The 8,014-nt window shown below is 43.2% G+C and overlaps 1 protein-coding gene across 3 annotated transcripts in view; it reads right to left on the bottom strand.

The window, feature by feature from the left end:
* The window catches only part of Tbl1xr1 (transducin beta like 1 X-linked receptor 1), a 136,600-nt gene that overhangs the window by 127,638 nt on the left and 948 nt on the right, over window positions 1–8,014 (bottom strand). The gene's annotated exons all lie outside the window — the stretch shown is intronic.

The raw sequence follows: 8,014 nt of genomic DNA, 5'->3' as shown, positions 1-8,014 counted from the left end.
ACTGAGGTCTTTCTGGACAAGTAGAACTTTTTATTTCTATATATCGACTTTAGAAAAGACACAGCTACAATAAATAGGGTGAGGTGGCACAGGCCTTTACACAGCATCTGTGAGGCAGAGACAGGTGGATTTTTGTGAGTTCAGGGCCAGCCTGGTCAACACAACAAATTCCAGGTTAACCAGAGTTGCATAAAGTAAGACCCTGCCTCAAAAACAAAAAAACAAAACAAAACCCAACAACAAAAATATTCCAACACATTTCATCATATAACACTCTAAAAATGGATCTAGCTCTTTCAGAACTGGATGGAAAGGTAGGAGAAAATAACAGATCTGTCTCCTTAAAGGTTTGTATATTTGCCACACAGCCCAGGATAGCCTTAAACAGGCAATCCCTCTTGCCTGCACCTCCTGAATTTGGAAATTACAGGACTGAGCTGCCATGCCTGGCTCTTCTCTCTTGTAATTATCCAAATTAAAAGATTCTCTTTTTCTTTTTTTTACTTTTATTTTTATTTTTTTGAGACAAGTTCTCCCTGACTTTGTAAACGAGGCTACCCTTGAACTTAAGAGATCTACCTGCCTCTGTCTCCCTTGCTGGAATTAAAGGCAGCTTCAATCAGTGTAGAACATTAAAAAATCCTTAACTGAGGGCTGGCAAAATGGTTCAGCAGGTACACTGCCAACCTAAAGATATGAGTTCAACTCCCAGAGCACACATGGAAGAACTGATGCTGATGCCAGCAAGGTTGTCCTCGAACGTCCAATAAATAAATAAATAAATAAATAAAAATACATTCAGGTAAAGTGGAATTTTATAAGACACAGCTGGGCATGCTAATACATGCCTACAACCTTAGCATTTAGGAAACAGAAGAGTCCAGCAGCTCAAGACACAAGCACGAGCTATATAACAAGACTAACTGGGTTAGCATGAGCCTTTGTCTCGTAAACAAAATAAAATTAAATAAATAACCGACTGAGAGCTGGCAAAATGGCTGAAACTGATCCGCAGAACCTACGTGGTAGAAGGACAAAACTGTCTGCTGCAGTTTGTCATCTAACCTCCATACACAGTTACAACGTATGCACAATGATACTCACACACAGAATAAATGTTTAATATGTTTAATTGACAGACTTGACATCTCAACAGAGCAGTGCCATTCTGAGCATACTAACTCAATCGTTAGTTGAGTGAGTGAGAAAACCTCAGATAGTGTCTCAATTCACTACCTTGATATAAATTTACAGAAGTTAAATGACTTCCCCTCTGCGACGATGGTTCAGGGGTCAGGGGTGCTAATCATCTGCTGGGCTGGAAAGGTATCTCATAGGCATACAGGCACTCCGCCAGGCCTGAAGTCCTGACTCCAACACCCAGACCCACCAGGAGGGGAGGAAGGAAAGCTGGCTCCCAGAAGTCAACCTCCACAGGCATGCAGTAGCTGTGAGAGTGCACACATCATAAATGTAAAAAATAATAACAGTTCTAATTTAAAACCAAGGTAAGTCTCAGCTTAGCACTGGATCCACGTAAAACGCTGCCGCATTCAATAAACAGTAATAAGGGAACCACAAATCTGCCAACCTAAAGAGCCACTGACTGCCTCTTCACATGCTCTAACTTCTAGAGCATAGAGAAGAAAGAAACCACTAATACCTTTGACCTCCGAGAAGGAAAACTAGACACCAAGTGCTAGGCTATGCAGCATGCAGCTCGGGGGAAAAGCCGGTGCAGTGCATGAACAGCCCGTTCAGGGCTCTGTTGTAACCCTAGCACTTAAGAGGCCGAAGTAAAGATCATCCTCAGCTGGGCATCCAGAAAGAGGCCATGCCAGGACTGCATGGAACTCAGGAAAAAAAAAAAAAGTAGATTAACATGTAATTCCTAAAAAGTAAAATTCACTGTATTAATTAAATTGTTTAACTACATCTTTACTTAAGATATAGAACCAGCCGTGGTATCTCAACCTACAATTAATCCTAGCATTTGAGAGACAGAGGCAGAAGGATCAGAGTTCAAAGTCAGTCTGAATTACATGAGGTATGTAGGAGGGAGGACAAGTTCGAACATCCTGAGTAGTTTCACAAAATTACTGACACCAGACCTGGTAGACACATCTGTATCCCACGTAGTTGAGAAGCGGAGGTTGGGGGATCAGGAGTTCAAGGTCAAACAGTGCCACAGAACAGCACATTTTCTCTAAACCACAGGAAGAAAATATGCTGGAATGATCATCTCTGACTTCAAGTTGTCTCCAGGCTTTTCAATTCTGTGTTCTCTGGGTAACACAGGGAGGGGGCGGCCACACCCAAGTGGCAGACTCCATAGTTCCACTGCCTGGTTCCCCCCCACCAACCAGCACCCAGTCTTCCCCGAGCTCCTCTGCAATTTCTTCCTTCCTCTGGGCTCTCTACACTCCAGGCCATGCACACTGTATGTACATTGTGAGCTAGTTTCCAAGCAGCAAGCAGCACTCAACTCATTTTGTTCACTCAAAATCATGCTGGAATGCACTCTAAATTAGATATTTTGAATGGACATAACATCAACTCAATTGCCTTTAGAGTCAATTACCCTGGTGGGTTAAAATGAATACATGAACAGCACCGTAAAAACCCTCCGAGAGAAGATGACAAAGACAAGGGTCTTCTGGTAGATGGCATACATGTACCTTGAATAGACGGGCCTACGTTAAACGCTAGTATGTTAAAAATTATGCCATAAATCAAGCTCCAGGGTTCATCAGAATGTTATAAAAAAGAAGGCTAAACCACAAGTTTGTTTAGGTACATGGCTAAAGGAAAGCCTGTATTAAAAGGCCAAGAGAAAACTATTAGGTGCTAGTAGAGTGTGGTGGTCCCGCTGAGGAGGCAGAGGCAGGACTGCTGCAAGTTCCTGACCAGATAAGGCTATATACCTAGGGAGACCCTTTCCAAAATATACGCATACATACTAAAGAAATAAGATAAAGAGCATCTAGAAAGCAAAGTCCTGAACATCCTTAAGGGAAGCAACAGCCAGAGTAGCACACTTCCAACAGCAACAACACAGGAGTAGAAAACTGAGCAGCCTCAGCTATGCTCAGTTCAAAGCCTGAGCTATATAAAAATGAGATCTTGTCTCAATACCCACAAATTCCAAAATTTTAAGCGTTATACCTGGCATACACATGGGCCGAACATCCCTAATTAGAAGGACCACAATCAGAAATGCTCCAAAAATCCAAAACTGTCTAAGCATCAACCAGATCCAAACACACACTTCACCTCGACCTCAGGTGACAAGACGCTGACAAAACAGACAACACTAAGTAAAGCATGGCATCACTTTATGCTGTGCCACAAGGTGCACAGGAGACAAAAATGACCTTCAGGTTTAGACTCCAATTCCACAGCCAAGATCCCATGACGCACATGCAAAAACCTTAGTAAAAAAGTCCAAACCATTTCCCAGTCCCAGGCATGTCAGATAAGACGAAGTCAGCATGTACAATGGGATGAAGTTGATTAGGTGACAAAGGCCTAAATGGACTCACATTCTCCCTTAATACTGCCGCTGCTATTACAGGTCAAAGGACAAACCTAGCCAAGTGGGGGGGTAGTGTACACCTTTGATCTCTGTCACTTAGAAGACAGTGGTAGGTGGATGTTCTGCCAACCAGATCTCTGAGTTCAAGGCTAGCCTGGTCTACAGAGCAAGTTCCAGGACAGTCAGGGCTAGACAGAGAAACTGTCTGAAACACAGGACACAAACCCACCTATTCTCTTTGAACACTTATGAATGAACCAAGTTTTCTCCCTTGTCCACTCCCAGCAGCATAAAAACTGAGATGACAGAACAGTCCTGTGTCTATAATACTCCTAAGCCAGGGAAGTCTAAGTGGGACTAAGGATTATAGTGCATCAATGCCACAGGCAGGGATGTCAATGTTCATTCCAACACAGGCAGGGATGTTGATGCTCATTCTAACACGGGCCTTAGAGAAACAACCCATTTTTACATGAAAATATTTGAGCTTGTGATACAATAATCAAGAACTTCAACAAATTCTCCAAGGCACAGCAGCACACAAAGGCACAACATGACCTATAGCCACAAAGAAGCAAGAGAGGGAAGGGGCAGCTACATGCATTAAAGGCAATGAAATCAGAGAGCATGTCATGACTGCAAAGACACTTCTCAAGACGTGGAGCTAAAACTAGGCAAAAAACCTAAGAGAAAGGAAGGGCGTGGCAAAATCAAAGTGGTAACAGGGACAGAGCTCCAGGATCTGAGAGACAGGCAGGAGTTCAGCTGCCAGAGAGGAGCATGGGAAAGTGAACAGGTCGAAAAGAGCCCTCAAAGCCAGGCTTAAGCCCATGACCTCAGTCCAGTTGGCAAGAGGCAACCATTTTAGGTTTTCCAGGGGAGACCTAACTGATGAAAATCAGTTAAACAATTGACACTGTCAGCAGTTACTGTAGATAAGAGAACAAATCTGTTCAGAAAAACAGGAACAGTAATGCCAAGACCAAACCCAACACTCTCCCACATCCATGGACTTCCTGTGGACTCAATGCCAGAAGACACTGGCCTAAGAGCCACTGCTCTTGCCACTCACCACCTGAGCCTCTGGTCCTCAGTTAAATTTAGGGAACCAGCTGCTCATACTGTTAAAAGGACTTGTCAAAGCACCCGTACAGTTCGGACACACAGCACTAGTGCCGCTGAGTAGTAAGACCTGAACAAGTATTCCTGAGGAAAGCTGTCTTGGCCGCTTTAGACATGGCGTGCAGACTCTCAACTGGTCAAGGCTAGAGGGCAGAAAAACATCTACCTATAATACACACCGCAAGTCCTGCTGAACTCAGCTTCAAGAATTCCTTTTTAGTTAAAAACTTGAAAACTGTTTTCAATGGGACACACAGATTTGAAACCTAACCACAACTGTCAGAAGAGACAGTATGCAAGGCCTGGGACCAACCTGTACCCCATTGCACCCACCCACCCCCACTGCCCTGTAAACACACCAACCAAGGAAATGGATGGGCCCAGGGAATGTTGACAATATAGTCTAACTCTTCATGAGCAAGCCTCAAGCACAACATTAAAAATAAATAAATTACACTGTTCCTTTCAAGAATGTTGCCCAGGAACTCAGGAAACAGAGCTGCCAAGGCCTTTTCGTGGCATTATGCCCCCAGGGAAAGGAATAACACGATGTAAAATGTAATACAAAGAAGCCACCTCCCAACCCAATGCACGGGGTGACACTCCGGCAATACACAGCATGTCAAACACTTCTGAACACGACACATCTGTTGTCTCAACTCTATGATACAAGGGGAACACTTAAGGCCTAAGTTCTACCCGCAAGGGCACCACCAAGAGGGATAGAGACTGAGTAGTTACCAAAAGCACCCTTGCTCGGACCACTACAAGACAACACAACATCAGGAACACTCAGTTTTGAGAAATGCTCGATTGTGTGGCCTATTGACCACACTCTTCTCTCCACTCTTAATATTCTCTTCCTACCACCAGTATACGGAGGCTACCTTTATTTAATACTAGGGAAAACGGGAACGGACAAGACACCATACCTCAGTAGACAGAAGGCTTAAGCATGATATCAGGACTCCTAGACTATTCACCAGAGGTACCTCAGAGCTCAGCCCAATCAGAAACAAGAAGTCTGTCAGGAAATCAGAAATCCAAGCGTGGCAAAGCAGCAGGGAAATGTGTCATAAACCGTCATCCAGAAAGAGCATGGAACAAGGGTCAAAACGACCTGGTAGAGGCCTCTTCAAAGCCTAATAAACACCTTGGAGCACCTTTCCATCCCACCACAGAGAAAGCCAACACTACAGATTGATCACAGGGATCAGTCTGAAGGCCTGAACGACAGGCAGTGTGGCAGGCAGTGCCTCTTCCCACCTTCCTGGAAGTGGCTCAGGCAGAGTCCCTGTCCTTGTCGAGATGTCTGGCAAAAAGGCAATAAACTGTACCATTACTAAGTAGGATGCCACCGACATAAGTAGTCAGACCTCCTGACCATCATCCCAAGGCTCTGTTGATGGCAGTTCAGCAGGCAAGGTGAAGGCCTTCTTGCTACACAACCCCAGGTCTGAGGACAAAATGTAAATGTCTCCTGCTCACTGTTTCCTCTTCCCACTTCAGGGATGTACATCCACTGTAAATATTTCTGAAAATGAGTCAAATTCACATGAACTAGAAAAACAGTTGTAAGCAGAGCCAATGTTTCTGCCATCTCTCTCCCCTGAGTTCCAAAGCATTTCTCTCAGGGTTAATGTAAGTATCAAACCTTAACAAATTGTTTCAGCTCCATCCACACCTGCTCAGTGAATGTCCACAGTAGCCAGCCATCCTTGGAGAAACTGTGTGGAGACCACTCTGCAGTTACACTTCATCACAATAAGTGAACTAGCACATTTACTCAACAGGTTCAAGTGTCAAAGGTCCATGTGTCACCCCCTTTTCATCAGAGACCCCATGTTTATAAAGCAGTAGTGACCTAGCTCGCTAGCTTGAAAGCTTACCAGTTTCACAGGAAGCAGTTATTTCTGATTCTCTGGCAGACAGGTATTATGATAATCAGTCTTGCAAAAACCTTAATTAGATGGAGACTACAAGTACCAAAAGAGATTCTTGGGTTTATATAAAAAGTTAAAATGTTTTATTGGTCTTCAACAAAATACAATATCGAGGTTGGGCAGTAGCTCAGTGGTAGAGCACTTATCTAGCAGGAGTGAGGCTCTAGGCTCAATTCCCAACACTGCCAAAAAGAAAAAAAAAAAAAAAAAAAAAACACCCACACAAACTATTTAGGAAAAAAAAAAAAAAAAAAAAAAAAAAAAAAACACCCACACACTCCATTTACCACCAGTCTCCTATGCTAACAACATGTACAGATTAGAAGTGTGCTTCAAAGACAGGGTCAACTGCAAGAATTCTGAAGACATTAACAAGTTAATGAAGTTGCTTAGCTTTTTACACATATTTTCTTTCCTCCCAGGATTAGCGTTCGTCCTAAATTCTAGAGATCTGACCCTACAAACTAAAGGTAAGATAAGTAATTTGAGTGTTTGGTGTTTGCGATTACAGACTTCATCCCATGCAGGGCAGCAAAACTAAGAGAGAAATAGTCAAAGCAGCAGAAAAGCCTCCATTTATACATGAAGGGCACACAGGACCGGCCCAACCCCTTTCAGGCAGGCTGGCGACCTACCGCCCCTCCCCCATAGCTAAATGCCAACTGTTTCTAGAACTCTCAGTGATAATTTGGGAAGTTTGCCATTAACTCCCACGATTCAATCCAACTGATACACAGTGTTTTTGTGCAGATAAAGATGCCCTACTTCCCCAGACTATAAACTTATTAAAGTGGTGAGAACATACAGTCCCAGGAAGTCAGGATTACTGAAGTGCTCCAATAAGCATGGGTCTAATTTAACAAAACTGAACGTGAATCACACAGGGAAACCCAAACCTCATTTACTATCTTCAATGGGCCACCAAGATACTGCAAAGCACTTTAGCTAAGTTAAATCCGTAAGACAGGGCCTTGTATTGTTTTACACTGATGGGGGGGCTTTCAATCTCAAGATTCAAACTAGAAATAGCACATCATTTCATCCACCGTACTTTATTAACATGTTCAGACCAGCATAAGGTTCTTATATGGAAAAACAAGAAAGCCAACAGTAAACGTCCCTAATTAACTGTAAATGACATATAACCCTTCACCCTGGGGCCAATGAAGTCCAAGGTTTTAAGAAAACTCCAGACTCCTAAAGAAATGTAATGTTTAGCTATGTTCCAACTCTTCTGTGTGTTCACCAAATTATTTTCAGTGTTGGGTAACCTAACAAAGAGAGCGTTTCTTAAAAGCCACCCAACCCAAATGTTACACAGAACAGACCATTTGCACAACCTAAATTTAATCCAAATTGAGAACTTCCAAAATTACCGAACACTCTTAACACATGCATGATTCGCCTCGAGCTG

The sequence above is a fragment of the Mus caroli genome, chromosome 3 (assembly GCF_900094665.2).
Source record: "Mus caroli chromosome 3, CAROLI_EIJ_v1.1, whole genome shotgun sequence".
NCBI classification, from domain to species: Eukaryota; Metazoa; Chordata; class Mammalia; order Rodentia; family Muridae; genus Mus; species Mus caroli.
Note: the sequence above shows the minus strand (reverse complement) of the source record. Positions and strands in the feature narration are given on the sequence as shown.